Source organism: Crocodylus porosus, unplaced genomic scaffold (genome assembly GCF_001723895.1).
Source record: "Crocodylus porosus isolate Cpor-Errol unplaced genomic scaffold, CroPor_comp1, whole genome shotgun sequence".
In the NCBI taxonomy this organism is placed as follows: Eukaryota; Metazoa; Chordata; order Crocodylia; family Crocodylidae; genus Crocodylus; species Crocodylus porosus.
Window position 1 is genome coordinate 71,012,436 of NW_017728909.1, and position 25,934 is coordinate 71,038,369.

The window sequence follows — 25,934 nt, forward strand, 5'->3', positions numbered from 1 at the left end:
ACAGGCAGGCAAGTGTGCCCTTAGGGGCTCTTGCCTTGCCCACAGATTGTGCCAGGGCTGGGGCAGGGGTGGGCTCCCTTAAGTGCCTTGGTCTGCTGGCTTTGCAAGGGTCGCTCAGCGGGCCAGCAGTGGCAGTAGTCCCCCTATCCCCCAGCGGGCTTAGTTTAAAGCCCGGTAGAGGTCAGCCAGCCTGGCTGAGAAGAGCCTCCTCCCCAGGGGAGAGAGGTGGAGGCCATCTCTTCCCAGCAGCTCGCTGCCTCGAAATACATGGAAAGTTGTATGCCAAAGACTCCCAGCAAAGTAACTAAGCTCTTACCTAAATTATATGAGCTAACAGTAATATTAGGAAGAGAATGAAGTGTCTATAATTAGTGATCACTTAAAATCCCATAAATAACAGTTCTAGCATGGTGAGAGTAACTACAGAATCAGTTATAGGGCTAGCGATAGGTAAAAGTATAACAGTTTTAAATGGTTTTACTTTTCAGGTTTAGATATTTTACTTTGTGTTTCATTTGGGAATTTAGTCAGCCAACACTCACTGAAAACTTCCAATTTGCTTAAGACATGCCACTTAATGTATCTTTTTGGTTGTTGCCAACTGATCTCTAACAATGTCAATGCAATATACATAGACAAATCAACTTCTAAGCCTAATCAAAAAACCTTATTCTTATTGCAGCTCTGAAATGAAGGTGCTGACCTTAGAAAGTAAAATATTTTCATCTTGGCTTCTCTCCCTGTCTACTCCCATGGACTGCCAACTGCCGTGCTCAGATTCTCCTTTGCTGCTTCCACTGACAAATCAGCTTTATACAAATGTACAAACTAACCAATAAAAAAAGAAGTTAAGTGAAAATAGACTGCACCCACTAGTGAAAGACTTGGGTCATTTGAAAATGGCAGCTGGCACTGTCTAGACTTTCAGAATGAGAAGAACAAGGAAAGGAAGAAGGCGATAACATTTTTATTTATTTTGGTTTTTAGGCTAACAGAATATGGCCTTTGTCCCACAAGTTGGCCAGAAATTTTCCTGATGCAGCCGACTTGGAATCAGTTACAATAAAGCAGTCATTCTCAGCGTTTTTAGGCTCAAGGCACCCCTCACTGCATTCAAAACACCCATCATTAGACTCGAGATACCCCTCAGAAGATGCCAGCTTTTTGTTTTCACTCATTTTTTACTACAGAAAAATTATAGAACAATTCTTCTATAACAAAGAGCTCAGAAAGTGCAAATAGTCAGAATTTTTTTAATACTATGGGTTCCTAGTCAAAATCTCTTAGTTTGTCTTGTGAATCACATCTAATAGTGCTAACATTGCATGGCACCCCATGACTCTTGAAAGGATCTCAAGACACAGCACCCTGATTGAGAATCACTGCAATAAAGCATGGGATAGGACAGATAAACAATAAAAAGGCTCCAACCACACACAATACCATATGCCCATATTCAAAACTGGAAAAAGGAAAGGCCATATTCTTGCCTCTAAAAATATAATGGTGATTCTGGATACCCACATCTATTCTCAAATGGATAAAAGTGAAGATCATGTGCACATGTAGTAAAAATATAAAAAGGGCTATAAAGCAAAAAGTAAACAGTATTTTAAACAGCAACTGCTACATATTCCACATGGAAGAAAAGTTACATTGATTCACTGCTTATGAAATGGAAATAAAATATTTAACATCAACAATTATTTCTATAATTTTATAGCTTACATGTAATATACTGTACTTATAGCCCTCAAATCCAGTATATTTAGATAAAGGGAGAGAGACAGAGAGACCACACCTGTGAAAATAACATAGTACTTATACTCAGTAGAATTGTCTAAAAATACTTCCTCTATGTGTGTCATAAGCCTTTTGGCCCTCGCTTTTATGTATATAAAAATCTTCATATATACCTGTCTAGAGGAGACATTTCTGTGTTTGAAGATTCAAAGAGTCATTTCTACTCACAAATCTGGTAATTAGATCTGTAATTACAAGATCTGGGTAAATACCTCAAGATAGAGCCAAAAACGTTTGCCCAAAATGAAAATAAATGAATGGTCTTTGGCTACCTTTGCACTATACAAAGATGACAGGAACCAAGGGCAGTAGGACCCAGGGGAAGTCCTGCAGAGCTCCTGTAACAGTAGGGCCCACCCGGCCCCATCCCCCAGCTGGCAGCCCCAGCAAGGGAAACTTATGTAAGGGCGGGGGGGTGTGGGGAAGGGCAGGGGACCAACTGGTGCTGAGCATGGAGGAAAAGCGGCCCCTCCCCTGCCCAGAGCTCCCTGCTGCAGCCACTCACAGCCCACGCGGGGCTGTCCTGAGCAGGCACAGGCAGCCCCACAGGGCTGCAAATGCCTGCAGCATGGGGCATCGACCCTGAGGCAGGCAAAGAGCCACTTTTTCCCCATGCTCAGCACCAGCTTGTAACCCAGCCCCATGCTGGCTCTGGGCTTGCCTGTCAGGGCTGCAGCTGCACCCCCCCTCCCCCCCCCGCTGCTTCCCATGCTAAACGCGCAAGCTCCAGGCAGGCAGCAGCAGCAAACTCTGCCCAGTGTGGCAAGCAGGGGTGCCGCAGCTGCTGCCACTGTGTCACAACCCCAACAGGCAAGCCTGGAGCCAGCACAGGGCCCAGGCTGGCAGCGGGGCCAGGTTACAAGCTGGTGCTCAGCGCAGGGGAAAAGTAACACCTCACCTGCCCAAAGGTTGGCATCCCATGCTGCAGCTGCTCACAGCCCATGTGGGGCTGCCTGTGCCTGCTCAGGACAGCCCCATGTGGGCTGCAAGCAGCTGTAGCAGGGAGCTCTGGGCACAGGGTGGGGGAGGGGCCACTTTTCCCCTGCATTTAGCACCAGCTCCTTCCCTGCCAGCAAGCAGGGGGTCAGGGCTGTGTCTTGCCCCCCGCCTGTACCACGGGGCTGGGGGGGGCACTGGGAGTGAGCGGGTGCAGGAGCAGGGCCGCACCCATGTCCCAGAGCCAGCATCAGCAGGGCCCAGAGCAGGGCGGCAGGGGTACAGGGTCCCAGCTGGCAGGGGCATTATGAAGCCGGGGAAGCTCCCCCCTCTCCCTGCTGGTGCAGCACAGCCCAGTTCCACAGACCCCTGCCAGCCTGTACCCTGCTTTGTACCCAGCTTGTACCCAAGATGGTGACCAGGGGAAGGGCACCTGTCAAGGGGTGGGGCTACCCATGCGGGCCTTGACAGTTTGCCACAACTTGGTAAGTGGGCCTCCATCCAAAATAATTGCCTGCCCCTGTTCCAAATCAATATGATTGCTATCTACAATATCAATACATTAATGTAGCATTAATGTACATTAATTACTCATCTATAAATGATTGAGTACAAAATTTTGGGTTATTTTTGGTGAAAATAGGGTATCGGGCCTTAATTAAGGAACCAATCCCCCATTTATAACATTGTTTCCTATGAGAAAATCAGTTCCGAGTTATAACATTTAGACTTAAGACATGGTTTTCAGGAACCATTTGTGTCGTAAGTCTAAGGACTGCCTATAGTTCTTCCAGCACCAGCCCACCCCATTAGCAGTTTTAAGAACTGTTGATCTAAACACAATTATTTCAGTTAAGTACTTTCCATTGCCTCTAATCTAGTTCAGGAAGCCTTGTCAAGAAAAGGTAGAGACACAAAAGTATTTTATGCAGCAGTTTTCAGAGTTGATAATATCAACCTGAATTCCTTGGTGATATGCAGATGGATTCCCCAAATCTTCATGACAAGGCTATTTAAAGGAAAACAGCGAATGTTGAAGAAATATTAGACAGCATTCAAGAACCTGAGACAGGGCAGCACCAAGCATATGCTTTACTTAAACCCAGGTCAACACATAAAATATTACTGTATTTTAGTTAGGTGTGTTTTTTTCATTGAACTTGAACAGTAAAAGCTTCAGTGTGTAGCTATTTTTCCTCCTATAGTGGAATAACAATTTAGTACAAAGCACATTTATACATCAGACTAGACATCAGGAGGCATTTAGTACAAAGCACATTTTCAGACTAGATATCAGGAGCTGCTACTTCACTGTCAGGGTAGCTAGGATCTGAAACCAACTTCCAGGAGAAGTGGTGCTGGCTCCTACCCTGGGGGTCTTTAAGAGGAGGCTTGATGTACACCTTGCTGGGGTTGTTTGACCCCAGTACTCTTTCCTACCATGGCAGGGGGTCAGACTTGATGATCTGCTCAGGTCTCTTCTGACCCTACAAACCATGAAACTATGAAACTATGTCTGAGTTTTACTTTGTGCACTCTATGAGGGTTGCACGGCTGTAACATTAGCACGTAACGATAGTCAAAGCAGTACAACTCTGTAGTTTAGACAAAGTATAAGTCCTGCTTCAGCCCTAATTTGAAAATAAACTTCTCACTAGAAGACTGATTCTGAGACATAAGCCATTTTACGCTAGAAAATTTTACCTGTAAAGTTTCTGCCAGCATAAAAGCAAAATGCATTCACATTTTGCTGCTTTTGCTGGTACAGCACTTTCTTTCAGTGACAGGCTTTATCAGCAAAAGATGTGCTCTGAGTGGGCTACCAATGTCACAAATGCATTGTCTTGTACACTAATTTGGGGGGATTTTTGCAATGCATTGTGGGATACTAATATTCTCCTTGAGAGATAGTAGGAGTTTCAGGTCAGGTTCCCACAATTCCTTTTGTTCGATCCCGTATTCTATGCTTTCATGCTTGCTTTCAAAAATATCAAAAACCTCACGCAATCTGCTCTTTCTCAGGCCAGTGCTCCCTCTCATTGCCAGAAGCTTGATTGCTGAACAGATCAGCAGAACTGTCACAAGTATTTTAGATACAGGGCTGCTTTTCCTGTATTTGCAAAACAGCAACCACGATCACAGCAACCAAAATTCAGAAAATTGTGGAGCAGTCAAGGATGTGGGCACTGAGTGAAAGTCAGTGTATTTTAACTCAGAGAAAAGGGAATCAGTTTTCAGAAAAAGAAAATGTTGTTCAGTAATAAACACACACCAAAAGAAATGCAAAGTGGGATAAACACTCTGCTGCATCAAAAGTCACTGCAAATACACTTATTACTATTCTCCTTAATGTCCTAGAAGGAATATGCTGCCCAGCAAACTAATACATTGAGAGGAGCCCATGCCAGAGGATCCAGGGCAAAATGACCCATGCAGTTAATGGCTGCTGATTTATAGGCCCTTGGGTGTTCCTCAATATTTTGACAAATAGGAGTGTATTTGCTTGATGCATCAGACTGTCCTCTTGCCTCTGCTCTAGCATTTCTTTCCTGAGTTCTCTGATTTAATGGGCTCTGGACTTCAAACTCTGAAGCAGTTCTGGGAACTTACATTTCTTTATTCATTTTTTTCCCCTTCTTATTATGGTTAGTTTTATAGAAGATTTGGAGAGAGTTACCCTTAAGGATTCCACCAATGCTGATGAGTATATTGGGATATGTTTCAAACCAGTTAGCCATGAGAGGGTATGCCAGGCAAGCATAAAGTGTAAATGCTGCTGAGCTTATTAAAACAGAACTTGTTATTCTAGCATTAATTTCTCACATACGGATGCCAAAGACCAGAGAAGGTAGCTACCTCAGGTACCTCAAAGTTGTCTGGGCCCATATGCTGTTGCGGTGATGTGATGTCACTCTCAGTGCTTACTGCAGAGATGTACTGAAGGTTTTTCACAGTTGAGAGGGAACTAAAGCTATTCTTTGAGAAATACGATCAAGGAGAATTTGAACAGAGTGGCGGGGGACAAAAACGATGTCTGGGTCAAGGCAAACAAAAAGTTCCTCAATCAGAGAAGAACTGTGGTCACTGGTTAGCTCTGTGAACCAATCTAAGCCACCCCTCGAGCCAACAACAGTTTCTGCCTCTTTCCTGCGTCCAAGTACAGCAGGCAGAAAGCCTGGATCAGTAAATTTACATCTAGTCCGAGTATCCAGTCAGAGGAATGCTTGAAGGTCTTCTTGTGTATTATATTTATGGGTTTCATTTGAACGCCTAGGTGTTGGTTGGCAAGGTCCGTTGGGTAGATGTGACATCTTTTTGGAACAAAGTTCTTTGCAAGCTTTTGGGCACAAGTACCTTCTCCTTCAGGCATAGGGAGACACTGCCTATTTTTTAGCAGGGGCGAGGGTTAGGTATTAGTTTGCATTTGTTTCTTTTTCACAGTTTGGAAAACACTGAATTATATTTGCATGGGTTCTTTATTTCACTAGAATTTTTTTCTACACAAAAACATTTTTACTTCAAATGCATCAAAGACTCATGCTATTATATACATTTGGGAAAGGGGTTTTGATTATTTGAAGGATCCTTTCTTTTTTGTTTTTCCCTGTTACAGCTAGTGCGTGCTCTTAAATGAGCCAGTTAGTTTAAAAGAGAATTCCTTTGTTCCCCATCTGAAAAAAGTCAGCCTCCATTTTGAAATGCAGGAAGGAGGAATTGTCATGCAGCATCAAAGGCCCTGAAGAGAATTCATGTGGTGTATTTCAGTGGATAAATAACTAGTCATCCCTTTCCATTCCTCTGTAGGGTCTCTCTCTGGGTTCAACTGAGGCTCAAAGAGCCCCTGGCTATTAGTGGCCTTTGCATCCTTTCTGCCTTTCTCTCCATAGTGGGAGGCTTTCTTGCAGACACCATAAAGTGTCCACTGTCTGTGATGATTTGGAGTAGGAACCCCACTAAGTATGTCATTTGCCTGTATACAATAAATAATTAAATAGCAGTCCTAGAGGACATTACCACATGCAGTGTTGGCTTCTTGCTGGTCAAGCTGCCACTTCCCCATTTACTTGGCACCAGAAATCTTGTTTGTCATACTCCAGCTTTCTTAAAAATCCATAATTTCTTTCCTGAATCAGAAGATTTACATGCAGCTATAGCTTTGAGCTCACAAAGGCAGCCTGGGAAAAGAGAGGCATTTCCAAAACACTGGAAACAATTGTTATGACCTTGGACAGAGGAATTTAAAATTCAACCAAAACAGTCATTGTCAAAACAGTTAGTGTCATTGTGCTCTTGTTTCTGGAGGTGTGTTTCCAGAGATACAGGTAATGCAGCATCCACACAAGCATTGTGCTGGTGAACTAGTGCCAGTACAGTACTTATGCCAGCAGGGTAATTGATTTACCTGACCCACAGAAACTGAATGTTTCATCAGCAGGACTCAAATAGGCTGTGGATGCACAGAAGACTGTTATGGGAGGAGGCAAGTTTTACTAACATAATGTGCATAGCATTGACCATGCCTTACACTTACCCAGAAATTAGAAACAAAACTATATTTTCTTCCCGGTATGTGTCCTATAAAAGCTAATATATACCCAATTCACTCAACTCTAGTAATTACCCAACTCTCACACATGCCCAAATGCAGTAACTGTGCTAATGAAAGAATATTCAGGCAAACAGGAAAACAAAAGGTTTCCCTGAGAATAGCAATCCATGAGCAAACAAGTTTCTCTATGCCAGTAGCACGCAAAGGGGTGATGTGGCTAACTTCACAGCCAGACACTATTTGCAGCTGGGGTGAGGGGAAATCTAGAGCTTTAGCAGGACACTTTGAGTGCTGGTGCCACTGCAACCCACTGCAAAATAAAATGGATGCTCTTTAAAAATTCGGCCCTATAAATTTCAACCTCAGATATTTTCACTTACCATTGTTTTGTCTTTCCATGTCCCCTTCTCTCACCTTTCCTTGCTCTTATTTTTTTTTTCACACATCTCCCTTCTCTTTTCACATTCGTAGTCAGGAAGGGCAGCTTTTGAGGGGACAAATTAGCACAGCACTTTTCTGGCAAAGTCAGCAGCAGTGTCTCCAGTGATTTAAAATCATTTTTTAAAATAAGCTGCATTTCATGCCAGTGACATAACCAGAAGGTCAAATCCTTTGATTTTCAAATGCACTTTCCTTTTCTGCAGCTTAAAGCCTAAATTATCATATGCATGAACACCTAAACTACAAAGAAGGACTGAGGTTTCTACACGCAAATTCACTTAACTTTTCTTTTTTATAATTTATGGCAGGGTTGTACATAGCCCTAGATAGCTGATCCTTTTATTTATTTGTCTTTACAAAAAATATAAACAGGCAGATGATTTTATAACTGTACATAGAACTGGCCTGAGACATACTGCAAAATATGATGATTAACAGTACAAGAAGCGTCTGTACTTGACAACCAGACCATAAATGAAGAAAAACATTTGCTGTACTGCCCTTAGAAAATTGTGACTCAAAGTGACTCTTCCTTCCGTATTTCTGGGTTCTCTAAAGAGATCTATACCCCACACAGTGTAAACTGATAAATGTGTTGGAATACCTAGGTTTTGCTCCCTTCCAAACCATGCTGAAGTGCAAAGCCATGGGTGTACCACTCCCAACCCCACTCCAGCCCACCTGCACTGTAGAAGAAATAGGAGCACTGTGTAACAAATATTGCTGCCATACTAACAGGTCCACAGAAGGGCAAAGGGAATATGGAGTCATTGGCTAGAGACAGACATTCAAAAAGCCTTAGCCTGAATTGATTCAATTTGTGCAAGTTAGTCTAACCTGGCTAGGATGAACTAGTTTGCAAGTGCACAGACATTCCCTCTGGACTGAGAAAATGTAGGCACGTGCCTGCAGTGGCTCAGGCTAGCAGCCAGGGGGCACTAGAGCAGCCCTCCCTTCCCTTCTACAGTGCTAAGCTGGGGGCAGGAGGACATGGCCAGGCCCCAGCAGGACTCTCTGATTAGGGAGGGTTCCTTCTCCCTTGCTGGTGCAGACCAGGGAGGGAGCCAGCAGGGAGTTGATAACACAGCATTTAGCACCCCATCAGGAAGACAAAAGCCTCCCTCATTAGAGTTCAAGTTCTTCTTAAACCCCTTTCTGAGGAAGGAAAGGAGGATCATAACCAGCTGACCTGTTGATTCTCCCCAAAAAGCCTTAAGCATAGACTGTCCTGTCTACCATTCACAGATGCCTCTCAGCATTAGCTAGCATACCACATGCTGGCTATGGGTCCATGCTGTGGGAGAGAGGAGTGAGTGGGGGTGAGGGAGGGGGTGGTCAGGTTCCCCTGTTGCCCTGCTGTGCCTGCAGTCTCTACTGGAGCTCCAGCTAGGAAGTACCAGGGTGGGGCCAGCCCTGCTCTGGAGCAGACAGCCCAGACCAGGTCAGTAAAGCATATGGGATGCTAGGGGACTCTGGTTTAATATAAACCAGGAAGAGGTCTGAGACAGACATTGCAGAAACTGGTTTGACCCAAATCAGTTAAGTCTGATATTACATTCAACCAGTTTTATCTCAAACCGGTTTCAGCCATTTTCAAACTAGTTTATGTGCACTGAACATCTGTTCTTTTACAGGATTAAACCAGTTTCTGATCACTTAAACCATTTATGTGTCATGTCCATCCCTGGCCATTGACACCTAATCCAACAGACTTCCCTTTAAAAAGAATATAGTTAGGGGTATAAATTTAGCCATGAATTTCCATTTTTATGAATATAATATCTTTGAAAAGCACACTGCAATGCTTTGCTTTCATTTTCCTAGAGAGCTGAAGTATTGTTTAGAGACATGTGATTATAAACTTAAGTTAAACATACTCTCAGTCTATTGCAGTTCATGCTATAATAAAACTGTTATAAGAAAAGCCTCCTAACTATCCTTAGTATAGTATATAAACAAAGCAAATTGAGGCTCAGTTCATCATACATTTACTCACAGGAGTAGTCTTGACTCATGTGAATCCTTTCAGTAATGAATGAGAAAGGGATTGGACCCTATTTAGAATAAAAAATTAAGACTTATTAAAAAAAACCATGCAAAGTCTACTTACTAATAGTAAAATGAGTAATAAAAAGAGTTTGCCAATGTTTGACCCAGCATCACCCGATCTACTGGCATACCTATATAATACATTTGGTTGAAACATTTCTTTTTTTTTATTGCCTTGAAAATTTGAAATTCACAATTTGGAAATAAAAATTCACATATTTTCTCTTCTTTTACGTGATCTCTCTATAAACAAAAAGTTATCTGAAAAAATTCAGACCATTTTTTAATTTATTGCAATTGTGGTATGCTTAAAAATAAAAACCACTAAAATCTAGGATTATAAATAGTAAAGTTATAGCAGTCTCCATGTGGTTATGCTTCACAGGGTTTGAACAAAGATTTCCTCCCATTTTGATTCACCTAAATTCTTACCTGCTCCCCCAGCAAAATTATAATATCATCTCTGAAATCTGCAGCTGGTCCTTGAGTATAAAATGTGCCAACTGAAAACCTGGATTTGAATATACATGAAGCTTAGAAAATTCATCAGCCAGATTTGTTTGCAGCACAGGTCTGCCTCTATTTCAAAGCAGAAATCAGCCAAGTTTTGCTGGAAACTGTGTCCAGGCTTGCTTTAAGTCATCGTGAACCTTAGTGGATCTTTGTGAGAACCTGGGCTGAATCTGTAAGAAATCTCCAGTCAAGGTGAGTTCAATTCATTTCCAGGTTTTTGTTACGAACATTTCAGAGAGCTCTAGTGTTTTGCTTACATTTATCTAACCTGTCCTCTGGTGTGAGGCTTTGCAGCCCTCTCCCACGCTGCAGTCCAGATAAATGTCTGACTGAACCACAGTCAATTGTGTCAATTTTAAATGTTTAGTAATAAAAATAAACTAGCTCAGGCAAAACCGACTGGGGGCTATTAGCTGGTATCTTTTGGCAGGGCTCAGAAATGAGCAAGCAAGCATTCCCATAGTATCATCTATAGCATTTTCTCTAAATTACAGTCAGGTCTATAAGTGCTTCCTGGAAGCTGCTCTTGTCTAAATAAAGATCTAAGATTTCACCTTTGTTTCTTCTTTTTGCTAATGAACTGAAGTAAAAACAAAAACAAATATATTTTAGGAACTTTTTAGGAAATAGCAAACAGTATCAGAATCAAGTTACATTTTTTAAAAACACATGCTTACATTTTTAAATAGAGATGGACACAAACCAAAACATTAGATCGGAACAAAGCCAAGCATGGGGGTACTTGAAATCACATCCAAATGCTGTGTGGCGTACTTCCATCTCAGGGCTGGATCTTCAGCAGGGGTCTGCTAGCAGCACAGCTCCAGAAGAATCAGTAAAGCGGTGAGAGTCTGGCCCTCTGTGTAAAGGAATCCATGCTGACCATGAAGGCAGTAAATCCTACACAAGATGTTAAACTACAGAATCCTGCATGGTTACTTTGTCCCTGTACCTCATGGAATCGTTTGAAACATTTTTTCTCCCATTCTGAGGGCAGCATTTAGAATACAAATAATAATTAGGAAAAGGTTACATATAGCTCAGCAAATTACAATGAATTCATAGATGTAGTCTGATTTCTTTTTATGCTAAAGATGAAAACACAGATGAAGAACATTATTATTCTCTTTCTTGCAATTATGAAACCTTCATGCATTGAAAAATTCCACACGTTACCCTTTTTCACAGAAAGAGTCCCATTATGGCTAGGAACAGACATTACACATAAACTGGTTTAAGTGAACAGAAACTGCTTTAAATCTGTAATAGAACAGAAGTTTAGTGCACATAAACTGGTTTGAAAATGGCTGAAACCAGTTTGACATAAACCTGGTTAAATGAGTCAAACCAGTTTATGCAATGTCTGTCCCAGACCCCTTGCTGATTTACATTAAAAGCAGACTCCTCCAGCATCCCAGCATGCTCTCTAAGCTGGGGGGGGGGGTCTCTGCTCCGCAGCAGAAATGGCCCCTCTCCTCTGCTCTCTGGCTGGAGCTTGGGAGAGAATATATATATTCTCTCTCTATATATATATAAACTATAGATATATACATATAAACTGCCCTGAGTTTTGATTCCTTTTCCCTCTAGACCAATACAGCTACAACCTGGATCCCCTGTAATTCATCATTAGTACATGTGTTCATAATGATTCATATAGAATCACAGAATCATAGAACATTAGAGTGGAAAGGTACCTCAGGAAGGTATACTCACTGGTAGATAGGGACAGAGGGCTGTTTCTGCTGCTGGTGTTTTTGTTACAGCCCAGCAGCTTATGGTTTGGGTTACTGTTTATGCTGATGGTTTGGGTTGGGACTAGGAGGGGTAGTTACGGAGGTCCCATTAGTGCCCACCAGGGGAAGACTCAAGGCCTGAGGCTTTTGGTGAGCACAGAGAGGGGTAGGGTGCAGGACCACAATGAGATAGTGGCCCAGTGCCAGAGGGGCACAGCCACATGGGGGGCATCAGAGGAGGGTGGGGGCAGAGACCCAGTTATTGAATCTGATAAATTGAAGTTAGTGCCTCAAAGCCAGGTCTGATACAGTGGGCCTAGGCTAAAAGGCATAGTGAAAATTAAAAGGGCAGAGGCCGAGGTCCCAACAGAGGGAATAACATTACCATAACACTTGCAAGGCTTGGGTTGTGGTGTAGGGGAGGAATGGAACCACACAAATTGCCCTTCAGGCCTATTTAGCACAAAAGCTGCTTGACACTAGCAGGGTCCAGGTGGGACCCCTGAATGAATTGAGTGGACACAGGCTCTTTCTAAGGCCCGTGGGCAGCCTCCCTTATTTAACTTCAATAACAAGGCATGACAGGTGAGCAGTTAAGAGAGGGCCACATTAGAGATGGAGTCCAGGAGGACTTACATGGCCACCAGGGACCTTCACAGCCACCTCTTCCACACAGTGTTTTGCTACTCTTCTCATGACAATTTTTCCTAATATCTAACCTAAACTTCCCTTGCTGCAACTTGAGACCATTGCTCCTTGTTCTGCCTTCTGCCACCACTGAGAATAGTTTAGTTCCATCCTCTTTGTAACCACCTTTCAGATAGCTGAAGGCTGCTATTAAATCTTCCCTGGTCTTCTTTTTTCTAGACTAAATAAGCCCAATTCCCTCACCCTCTCCTCATTAGTCAAGTGTCCCAGCCATTTTTTCATTGCCCCAAAACACAAAATGTTCTTACAATTTAGCATGCATATGTTTACAGAAAGCTATGAAAAATCTAGTCCCCAGTGGGCGTGTCTATATGACATGCTTACCACACAGTAGCCTAATAACACTACACAGTAGCATGCTGGTCAAAAACCATGCTAATATGCTACAGCACAGTGTTATTATGTTCCCGCATAGTAAGTATCACAAAAATACCATGCACCAGGACTACTGCTCTGTAACTGTAGTTACTGTGCATTTAGTTAGTGCTTCATTAAGCAAGTACTAAACTAAATGCATAGTAACTACTGCATATTAATGAACAGGTAGATGCACTCAATCTGAATTTTACCTGAGGAGCTGAATAGTTGCTTAAAAATATAGACAATCCTGAGCAGAAACAGCATTGTTTGCAAACAAGCCTTAATATGCACTTTAGTGCCTTAGATTTTCACAGTGAACATACAAAAAGAGAAAAGATAAAGACTGAAAAAAATCGGTGAAAATGAATTTGTGCCCAGAGAGAGGGCACAAATCTTTCACTGGAAAGGGTCCAGATTTATAGTCAAACACAGGAAATGTGCTCATTATAGTATATAGGTGTTCTGCCCCTGTGGAAACTTCAGTATTGAAAAAGTAAGATGACTTACTTATTGAATTTAAATTCATAGTCAGTTCTAAAAACCTGTGTTGAAAATCCACTAGTCTGTGACATCATCAGAGGGTGCATACAAGCATTACATTTCTATTGATTAAGTCATTTTTAGCCAGGTAAAAATGCTGAGTGTACTAGGTGTTCACAATGCTTAGTCTTGCCTAAAAAAGGCAGGTTTGATGGAAAGTTAAACAAAGTCCAATGAGGTTTAGGTCCAGTACAATGGCTGTTAGATGAGTTTTACTAACAATTGTATAGTTTCCCTATCAATAGAAGCTCCACCGCTGTCCTGTGGCATCCCAGACTGCATCACTCCATACTTCCTGTCTCCCCTACAGAAGGACACTCCTCAACTCAGCCAGACTCAACGACACTGGCTGACTCACAAATCAAACCCTTCCCCGTGTCAGCAACTCTATGCAGCCCATGGGTGGTACAGCTGACAGCTGGGCAGAGGGGACTGGGAACCAGGGTGGGAATGCTGCTGCCACCCACTCCTCAGACTACAGTGTGAGGAGGGGGTCGAGTTTTACCAGCTCACCCCAGGACTGGCCTGGAAGGGAGCAGAAGGTAATGCTCCCCACCTCTTCCTGAGACCAGGGACTGCCTGGCTTAGGGAACAAGTGATGGCTTTTCCCCATTTTCTCTGTTCCTGGGGTGGGGGGAGGAGGGGCTTTGGACCCTGGCATTTTTGTGCCATGAGGGAGAAAAGTTCCCCAAGAGGGCCCCGCACCTTAAGGAAGCGATTCTAGAAGCACAAGAGAAGTTCATCCCAACCTATAGGAAAGGTGGTAAAGGGCTCAACAGGGAACTCATGGACCTCCTTACAACTAAAAAGAGAGGCTTACAAAGGATGGGAGACAGGAAACACCACTAAGGAGGAGTATTCTGCACTGATCTGCACCTGCAGGGAGTGAACTAGGGAAGCCAAGGATGCAACTGAACTCCAGCTGGCTACACTAATCAAGGACAATAAAAAGTCCTTCTTCAGATATGTGGGGAGTCAAAAGAAAAACAAGGGCAACATTGGACTCCTGGTAAATCAGTTGGGGCTGCTGACTACCGACACCCAGGAAAAAGCCAATCTGCTGAATGATTACTTTGCATCAGTTTTCCACCAGCCCAAAGGGACCACCCTGCCTAACATGATGGGGAATGACAAGGGTAATGATAAATATATGCCCACCATTGGCATATATTTGAGGGAGCATCTTGAGAGGCTGGACCCCCACAAATCAGCTGGCTCACATAGATTGCACCCAAGAGTGCTAAAGGAACTGGCAGATCTCCTAGCACAGCCACTGACAAAGATATTGGAGAACTTGTGGCTCTTGAGAAAAGTACCTGAAGATTGGAAGATGTCCAATGTGGTGTCTGTGGTGGGCCAGTAGGAGGTGCCCCTGTGTAGAGCCACCCGCCTCACTGTGCCCAGCCACATTCCAGGCTCCGAGTGCCTCCCTGGGGGTGCCTCACATCTGGCCAAGCCCCTTCCTGGAACACACCATCAAGCCTGGGGGTAATGCCAAAACCACTCAGGGTCTGGATTGATCTTGGCCCTGCGCCCCCTGGGAAATACAGGTCTAGTGGCCCTTGAGGGTACTTGACCCACTGCAAGAACTTGGGTTGCTTCTCTCAGTCTAAAGCACAAATAGTGGTCTCCCTTAGTCAGATGAACCAAGGGGACCCCAAGTCATAATTTAGGCCCTCTCCCAATAAATTTCCCATGCTAGGTACAAAGGAAAACTTTACTGGTTACAAGGAGTAGGTTTGGAATAGGGCACAGTATCAGAGAAATACCTTAGAGTAAACAGTGGTATGGGAGCCTTTGATTACACATCTGTGTTAATGCAAGCTATATATCTAGTTAGATCTCAAGTAGATTATTCACAAGCATCATCCAGAGGCAAGTGGAGATTTCCTCTGCAGGCAAGCAGTTCATTGACCACAAGTTTCAAGAGAGAGTGAGTTTCAGATGGTCCAGCTTCTCTAAGAGTTCTCGTCATGGCCGCTGCCCCACCTCCTGGGCACATAGAACTTATGACCTCATTTACCTGATCCAATGAAGACCAGCAGCTGTTGGCTGCCAGCCAACCAATTTGAAATGCATCACTGGTTGCTGGGTAGACTGACAGGGTCTCTAGCCCCCTCCCAGTCATGATGACACTGCTCAGAACAATAGGGAGTTTAAGCCCCAACCCAAGTGTGTGAAGCCAGTCACGTAAGCAGAGGGAGCAGGTTTCCCCCTCCCTCAGGAATGTATCCCACTCAGGTAACAATTCAGGATGACCTGAAGCCAATGGGGCCAGGGGTGTCTGCCCTCTGGAGTGACCATGGTAACCAAACTGTTGCATTGGTCATTTACCTCATAGCAGAGTTTGGGGCGAGACAGAGATGGCATTCTGCCACAGTGCCTATATTCAAGAAAGGGAAGAAAGAATACCCAGGAAACTACAGGCCAATCAATTTGACCTCAATCCCTGGGAACATCTTGGAAAAAATTATTGAAGAAACCATTCTTGACAGTCTAACAGAAGGGATCATTCTGAGGGATATCAGCACAGGTTTGTTGCAGGTATGTCTTGCCTAACCAATCTCATTTCCTTCTATGACCAGGTGACATACCACCTAGAGAAAAAGGAAGAGGTTGATATCATATATTTGGACTTTAAGAAAGCCTCCTCATGGAAAAATTGGGCAACTGCAACCTCAACTACTCCACAGTCTAATAGCTGGGGAACTGGCTCAGAGGTTGGACCCAGAGAGTGGTAGTTTACAGAACTGAATCTACATGATATAAAAGACTAGTGGTGTCCCCCAAGGCTACGTTCTTGGACCTCTACTCTTTAATGTCTTTATAGACAATCTGGACACTGGTGTCAGAAGTGGATTGGCTGAGTTCACTGATGACATCAAACTTTGGGGAAGAGTATCCACACTTGAGGATAGGCTGGTGATCCAGACTGACCACAGTAGGCTTGCAAGGTGGGCAGATGAAAACCTGACATTCAATACGGAGAAATGCAAAGTGCTCCACCTTGGGGGAAAAAATACCTGCAACCAACTTATAGACTTGACAATGCTGCATTAACTAACACCATGACCAAAAGAGACTTGTGGGTCATGTTTGACCACAAGAGGTACATAAGCACCCAATGCGATACCAAGCTAGCAAAGCAAACAAAACTCTGGCTTGCATCTACTGATGCATCTCAGGCAAGACCCAGGATGTCATCCTCCCACTATACTTAGCCTTGCTGAGGCCGCAGCTGGAGTACTGCATCCAGTTCTGGGCTTCACAATTCAGGAAGGACGTGGAGAAGCTTGAAAGAGTCCAGAGGAGAGCCACACACATGATCAGAGGGCAAGAGAACAGGCCTTATGAAGAGAGGCTGTGAGCTATGGGACTCTTCAGCCTGGAGAAGCAAAGGATCAGGGGTGACTTGGTGGCCATCTATAAGTACATCGGGGTGTGCATCAGGATCTGGGGAAACATCTGTTCACCAGAGCACCCCAAGGGATGACAAGGTCCAATGGTCACAAACTCCTCCTAGACCATTTTAGGCCGGACATAAGGAAAAACACACTCCTCCCAGAGGTGGTGTAAGCACCTACTCTGGATACTTCTAAGAAACATTTGGACACTTATCTCGCTGTGATTGTTTGACCCCAGCTGACTTCCTGCCCTTTGGGCAGGAGGCTGGACCAGATGATCTTACAAGGTCCCTTCCAGCCCTAATGTCTGTGAAATCTATGAAACCTGCAACCCCAGGCACAGGGCTGCAGGTGCCAGCTCTGATTCATGAGTGGAGTACATGGCATTTCTGAGCCCTGTACTTGCAGTCTCATGCATGGATCTTCAGGTGCTGGTTTTGAAGTACCTTGGGTGCATGGCATCTACCTCTGCAGCACTTCAAGACAGCCAGTGCATGTTCAGGGCTCTCAAGTCCTGCAGAGGGGAGAAGTTAATGGGAAGGAGATAGTCCTGTACAGCACTTAAGAGCCCTGTGCCTCCAACCCTATGTGAGGAACTGCAGGGATGTAAAGTGCCATACCAGGGGCATCCCCACTGCATGGCACTTCAAGCCAGCACCTGGCAGGGTGGGGAGTGTGGCACTTCAGAGCCCATTTCAGATATAGGAACTGTCTGTGAAACAGACAGATTCATGAGGCTGCTGGTGCCAGCTTTGAAATGTTGTGGAGGGGAGAAGCTCCCCCAGCAGATCTTGACAGGACTGAGTTTTGGTTACAGTAGGATGGCTTCCCACGGCCAGAGCACGAGCAGCACTATGAGCAAAGTCCCCCTAATGTGGCCAGAGCAGGTAGCAGGGATGCACCCCCAGGATTACCAGGTCTTCCCCTCAAAGCCCCAGAGTGCATCTGCTGTCTAATAGCTTGAGAGCTGAGAGGCTGGAAGGGAAGAGGTGTTGTTACAAGAGGTGCATGGTCTCCTTGGGCCATCAGCCAATCAGCCCATATTTGTTTCCTTTATGGTATTGCTGGTCCCCAGGCAGACTGTGGACTCTGCAAAACACACTACAGTGCATGCTCTGGGGCCCCCTGGCTGGATGCCCTCCACAGTACAGTCTGTCTGTAGTGCAAGCAGCTGGTCAAAGTAATGCTTATGCCCTCTTCAACCAGCAGGATTTTCAACCACTTAACCCAGTGGTGCCCAACGTTTCTGTCCTAGAGATGGTGCAGGGGAGGCAGCATGACCTGGTTCTGATACACTGCACAGGGTTTGGGAATTTGGCAGCAGGGGAGGAGTGGAAGTACAGCATTAGTTGCTGCTGCTGCCCCACCACCAAATCTCCTGACCCATGGGGAGTCCCGAGGGCTGAATACCACAGCTCCACAGGCTAGATTTGGTCTATGGGCCAGGGATTGAGCCCTGGCTTAAACTAAACTGTCTAACTTTCACCAGTTCATTTCAACACTTGCATGCACCCAAATTCTACAGTTAAGATTGGGAATCAGGAAGGACACCTATCTCTCTATAGGCAGCTGTCTTAGCCACTTTACACTAGTTCACCAACCTCTCGTTTGGACTGGAACTCTTGACTCCATGCCTCTGGCTACTGTATATGGTAGTCCAAGTGAAAGATTATGGCATCTGGGAAAACAATGCCGATGTGACTTCCAGGTAAAGAAAAGACAGTTTCCCCTCTTGACTGCGTGTCAAATTAAATGGACCAACTAGATCACCATGTTTCCTAAGAGCAAAAAAAGCTGCTGGGTGCAAATCACACCCATTTTTCACATTTTCCATTGTAATCTAATAATGTTTTTCTCTACGACTGTATTAACAAGGGCAAATATAACAGTTCCGGTAATTGCATTCTACCATATTAAATGGCACATTATTTGTGTGTGTGATTGTTCTGTGTGCACTTATATCCAAACAAAGAAATTGAAGGAAAGACTGAATGAGTGAAAAGAAAAGGAACAGCAGGGAATAAAATGATTTTTCCCCCTAGATTTCTAAGAAATGATTACAAGGAAGAGAAGTCAATCCCAAAACTGTGAGAAGGCACTCGGCAGTACCTTGGGACCACCGTATTGGATGTTCTCTTCAGGTGAATCCAACATTTGTATATTATTGTTAATTCATAGACTTTAAAGCCAGGAGAGATTGTTATGATCATCACTTCCTACCTACTGTGGAATATAAAATGTCTTCCACTGATGCCTCCATTGTGTCCTTAGCTTTTTGTCAAACTGGAAAGCATCTTATAGGAGGACATCCTATTTTGATTTGGAGGCTGCAGGTGGCAGGGAATCAGGTACCTGTTGTTCACAGACATGTTCCAAAGCCCATTTGAAGCATACACCACATCTTATGTGTGACGCTCCTGTGTGAAGGCCTTTAGGTCTTAAGTGGGATTTCCATGGTGGACAAGCTTCGATCAGGCCCTCTTTACAGGGAGAAATTCTCACCTTAAGCCAGGGTATATTCGTCACAAAGGCATGATCCAGAGTCTTTTCCCCGCCCTCAGTAGGTTTGAGTAGAGTCCAAAGTGCATACCCCGACACGGAGGGCACCTTTATTGACAGAAAAAGAACAAGTCTGACAGTCGCATATTGAAACAGAAAGAACAGAGAAAAAGGTTGAAGTGACAGAAATATATAACCAAAAGCCCAGCTCAAGCTACAATACTGCTGAGTGTGATACTGCTTTCCTACCAGCTATTCTTGATGAGGCTACCAAGGGGCTGTGTTTACTGAGCTCCCTGGTTTAACTCCTCCTGATTGCACTTGTGAAGCCCCTGCCTTCATTCATCATCCCACTCTTTCACCTGCAAAAGAGTTGAGTAGGGAATTAACTCCCTGCCTGCTGGTGATGAATCTTTGTGGCATAACATATGCTGCACACACAGAGACAATTCACAGTAAGTGTATAATAAACATCCCTATGACAAGTAGTGACAAACAGACCTCGAAAGACTGGGGGATTAGACTGAGCTTGCAAAACAACACTAACCCTCAATATTTTAATGGTTAATTTAAGCAACAGAATGCATGCTTTCTTGGCAATAAAATACATTTAACCTGCAGCAATGAGGAGAGCCATTGCAGATTAACAGTGTCATATAACAAGTATGAGGGGAAAACAGTTAAAAACAAAAGTGCTATTAGAAGCTCATAATTTACAATAGCTCAAGACGGGCTGGTGTTCAAATTCACCCACAGACAGAAGACCAACACACAGCTGCTGATGCTCCTTACACTGATCTGCTGCGTTCTGTGCCCCAATACAGAGGAAACAGCTTCCGTCTCCAGCTATAGCATGAAGTTACATTTGTAGGTTTACTTAGCAGCTGCTCATCAAGATTGTGTTGGGGTCATTGTATTCCACCTCCCAAAATAGATGGCATTCCCCCTACACAGATCCCAAGTAGTCTGTCTTTCTGTTTTTTGGACTAGATTTCACCTGCCGCTTATATGAATGATAGTTCTATGCACATAGTATAGACCAAATTTCTCTCTCAACTGAGTACAGAAATTATATTATCCCACCATGGCAGAATGAGAGAGGAAAAAGAACCAGAAAGTGACAAGAAGCCACAATGATTTTCTCCTAAGTTGTGAAGGTTATTCCATCACCTTTGCAGTTAAGCTGCATTTTTTGTTAGCCCGCTGTTCACTGCTCTGTATTCTACATGTATCACACCAGGATTTTAAATACCCAGTACTGTATTTTTTTTAATGTTTTGAATTACATGAATGCTTTCACTGAATAGCTTGTCTAAAAACTGAGCTACCATTAGGCTAACCTTCTGAAGCTCAGCATGGCAAGACTTCAAAAGGCATTTCTCAAAAAAAAAAGAAAAGAAAAAGAAAGAAATATTAAAAAGAACCAGACCCCTACAAGATTTAGTTCTATTTTTTCATATTTTGTTTCATTATTACTTTTTCCTTCCTGTCAATGTTATTTAAAAGTCGTCTCTAGCTACTTCTAGGAAGGCTCTGTTTTAATTTTTCAGCCATCACAGCTTATTAGGAATGCAACAATTTCACTGTCATAAAAGACTAGAAATATAAAAATAAAATCCACCTCCCTCCCCAGAAGTCTAGCACTCTGGGTAAGACAAAAGATATTTTTAATAGGAAAAAATAGCAAGTAAATATAATAATGCTTCCCTACCTCACTGGGGTGTGGTAAGAATTGATTCATTCTGAGATCATTGGATGAAAGTAATTACTATGGATGAGCATGGAAAGTATTATTAAATTGGAGGCAAAGCACATAATACAAGTTTCCCTTGGATCAAGTTGGAGAGCTTTCTGTAGCATGAATCTCATATGTAACCTTTAAGGTACCGACATCATATGCATCTCATTTACAATGCAGTGCTTTAGCTCCCAACACTCCAGCTATAGTATAAATATACCTCCCTCTCTGTTTTGACAACCATTATTCAACAGAAACTTTATACGGCTCTTTTTTTACTAATAAATGAGTGCAAATCACAAGTTAGTGCCATAATCAACTTTTTTTTAAATAATGTACAACTGCATATCAGCAGTTCAGTGAATCTAGTAGAAGCCTCCTAATCTTAAGACCTGTATTTTCAAAGGGGTACTGCAATAATGCCCCAATTTTTTGTAAATGCATCAGTCTGTACCTGCAGAAACTATACAAAGCCCTGAAAAGTTCAATGACTTAGAACAGAGAGGATAGCTTATTTGGGGGGGGTGCTGGATTTTTCTTGTTGTTGCTAGAGCTTTATAATACCAGTTAAAGATATTAAAATTCTGTATTTCCTTATACTGCATTGCTAAACTGTCAATAGGGCCATGCACAGGGGACTAAGAGTTTATCCAGTTTATGATTTTTCTGTTTCTGAAATCAGAGGGTATCCCTTTGAGTCAGAAGCACATACAGATATGAACTGAGAAATACATTTTTGTAGGTGAAAGCAAAAGTTACACATTTTTGTAGGTGAAAGCAGAAGTTACACTTAGCACATTGGACAGAAGGCTGATTGTGGCATTTAGGTACTACCATAATATAAACATTAAATAATAGGAATAAAGTCTGCTTAGAGAGATTGTAATCGGGACTGAGACTTGAAGAGAGACTAAAGTCCATTAGGGAAAAATCAAAGCAAGATAAGAAGAACCAAAAAGAAAATGATGGACTGTACACTTGAGCTATTAAGTCTGACATTTTCAGTTTTAACTAAGTTGTCATAAATTGCAAGTGGGATGTCAAATGTTCAAAATTGTTATTATTGACACACACAAAAATGTTAAAGCATTAAAAAGTATGTAAAAAGCCCTATAAAAGTCATTTTGCATTATTCTCCTAAGGGTTATTTAGGAAGGTACATTGGCTTAGGCAAAATTGTGTATTCTCCTGTGAACACCTGTGAACTGTTGAGTTTAATTGGGCAACAGCTGGTGCTGATTGTGGGTTTTCTTGCTGTATCTCATTACTTTTTTTTTCCCCTGCTCCTTCCTGATTTGGTGTTGCTGGTGTATACAGTTTAAAGGACCCTCACATCATTTTAAAGATTGTCAGAAACTATTTCAATAATTTCCCTTATGTATATCGCTGTACTGTTGAGTTTGCTCAGACCATAGCTGATATCTAATGTGTTTGGAAGATGGTCAGGGAATATTTCCCATTGGCTGGCAGTCTTAACAGTATCTTTCATCTGTTTAAAATGTTGCTATCAGGCTCTGTTCAGATTTCAAGGGATTTTTGAAGAAGCTATAATAAACTGTTAATTGCAGTTTTTAGGGACTGAAATGTCATTTTCAGGGAGGTGCAAATACAGTATCTATATCTTCCTGGGTGGTGCAAAAAAAGAGTATCTATTTTTTTAAAATATATTATGCAATATTCATGTATGTACTGCTGTGTTACCATGCAAAGCAGTCTGAAGGCAAAACTGCTGATCCTAAGAGCCAAATTACCATCCTTTGCAACATTCAGGAGAATTAAGAGTTCAAACAGAAGACATTTCAAGTGCTGACCTTGCCAAAAGCAGAAGAGTTTGGAGTGCATAGTGCAGGAGGATAAATGGCAGATGAAAACAGAGTTATTGTAGAGAGGGGAAAGGCGAAAAGAGGAAGAAATGAAAGACCGTGTAGCAAAATTATCAAGCAGATGCCTATTATCAGATAAGAGCCTAATTCGGACAAAGTCTATAAATGACAAAGGAAGCACAGCATTAAAGATGTGTTTGATGATGAAGAGGAGAGGACATTGGCTCATTTGGAAAGAAAAAAGCTACTAATTCTGATGGGAGAAGAAATTAGGTCAATCCTTGAAAATCCTGTCCCCATACATTATGCCATATAAGTAACTTCCCAAGAGTGAAAAATGTAAATGGCAAAAGTTAAATATAAAATAAAGTAAAAGGCCTGAAATAATATAAAATTGAACAAAGATGCCTATGGCAGGGGAAGTGATACTCTAAAAAAAAAAAACCCAAAACCTGTGTACCCAATATTGATCAATTATAGTAAAATTTGTAAATGTATGCATTTGATATAAAATGCATGTGCAGTCTGGAATAGTACGTGTGAGTCTAAGTCACTGAAGCTGGTTTGAGCACTATGTTATTAAATGAGTTGGATATTACTGTGATATTGATATTCAGAAACAAGACTTTACTCAAGTGATAGAACAAGTTATTATGTGTACATTAATATATATTTATATTCCCTGTAACATACATAAATATCTACTATAGTAACTACTAGAGCCACTTAGATATTTTACTTTTGTAACATTTTGTTTTCCAGTCTCTTCATGGTTAAGCTACATTTCACTTTCATGTGTTTAATTTTAAAAAAACCCACATTTATAGCAGTACCAGGAAACCTGTGAATGTAAGCCAGCATTAGCATTGTGTGAAGCAAGTGTGTGTGTGTGTGGGGGGGGGGAGGTATTTTAAAAACATGGTAATGAAACAGAAATAATCTTTCACAACCACAATGCCCAAATACTTTGGGGTATATTCTACACATCATCAATAAGGGGAGTGACATGGAAGTGACATGGCTTAATCCTTGCACAGTGCGCAGATATAATTTCTGTCTTTGTGGAATAGGACATGCATATAATAGGATCTATTTTATCTTTGCATAAACATATGTATATTGTATATATAAATACATCCAAACATACTTTTACCTATGAGAATAGAGGACAATCATGAATATTTATAATCTTGAATTGTAAAGAGTTGGAGTTGCATTAATTTGCATTATTGTTGATAGAGTTGGGCTTTAGATTTACCTATTAGTGTTCTTATAAATCTCATTAATGGATGTAATAGAGGTCCCCTTAGCAATGTGCCCTTACTAATTCTGCAACCATAGCAATAGAAAGCATTAAAGTGTCTTGAGACAATTTTCTGTTAAAATAGTGTCCCTGTGTCTAGCAAGATATATTTATTGCAACATTATATTTTATGTCTTTATCTTATTAATGCAGTATTAGCATTGATATTGCCCTCCAAAGAGAATTACTAGGTATAGAGAACGCCTAAATAATGAAGAAAGAATTTATTTACTTGTTCTTATTAAGGTAAGAAGCATATTTGTAATGACTTGACAGAATAAACACATTCTGACTTAAAGATCATGATCTTGGAGCTGAATTAGGTAAACATTAACGTCAAGTTTACAGTCAGTAGCATGTTTCTGCTGACTCCAAAAGTTGGTACTAATTTAGATGAGAATATTCTGTTATTGGAATTTAAATTGTCTATTTGCCATTAGACTTTAAATCACAGCACGAGGTGGCACTTAGGCTCTGTGTGTTGAAAACAAGCATTCCCTGAGCTGCTCAGAATCTGTTAGATGGGCTGTTCCCTAGAGAACTCACACAAATATCTGTTTTATCTTTAGCAGGTCCACCCACCCTCCTAAGTCAGATACACAGACAGATCTATGACAGCTTCTTTTTTGCTCACTGTCAGGTATTGCCAACTGGATACCTAATAACGGAGAACATAGGAGGCACAGAGAAAAGGTAGGTCTGTTCTACCAAGAGAATCAAAGGGCAGTGTGGTTAGGATGGAGGTGGAAGGAGCAGTCACAAATTATCAGAATATTTTTAACAGTCGTTGAGAAACTTTGGGAGCACAACAAAAAGAAAGTTATTGCACTTCTGAAGCTCACCACAATGAAATTGCCATTTTTTCTATGCTTGGTTTTGAATAAAAGAGCAATAATTCCAAGCACAAAATCAGGTTCTGGCAAGAATATTTCAGCTTTATCATAAGCTCACCTGTACCTTGCAGTTCTAATTTATATCAGAACCAATGCCATATTTCTAAAGGCTATAGACGTTTACATCAAAGACCTGCTTCTTGGCAAAAGCAGTAACCATTTAAAAGAATAATACTATAAATGCAAAAGTAGTATGTATTCATTTCTACAGAAAAAAAAATGAGTAAATGGCAGCTGAATTTGCCAAAGCTTTAACAAACAATACAATCCCACAAGACTTCCGTTCTTCGGTCTTGTGTGCATGTTTCTGACACTTAGCCACTTGATGAAACATTTGATTTGGATCTTTTTAGTTAGGTTAAAGCTATTAGACAATTTCAATATCATTTAACGTTAATGTGTCAAATATATAAACAAATGTGAAGTAGCTGGCATTTCATACACCATCGACACTATTTCTGATTAACTGCACAGTCGGGATGTCTACTGTGATCATAGAAACTTACTGCTTTTACCTGTCTACACTGTTCTGTACAGATTCTTATAATGACATACATCACAGTAGTTTTTAAGTACCTCACAAGAATATATTAATAATCAAACTCAGAATAGGTCAGTGAATTAAAAAGGTATATCCTC

The 25,934-nt window shown here is 42.1% G+C and overlaps 1 long non-coding RNA gene across 3 annotated transcripts in view; it reads right to left on the bottom strand.

Moving 5' to 3' along the window:
* Positions 1 to 25,934, bottom strand: part of LOC109308156 — an 84,142-nt gene that overhangs the window by 27,047 nt on the left and 31,161 nt on the right. For all 3 annotated transcript variants that reach the window (XR_002100510.1, XR_002100508.1, XR_002100509.1), the window contains exon 3: positions 9,726 to 9,783. This is a non-coding gene — a long non-coding RNA (uncharacterized LOC109308156). The remainder of the gene's footprint in view (positions 1 to 9,725; positions 9,784 to 25,934) is intronic.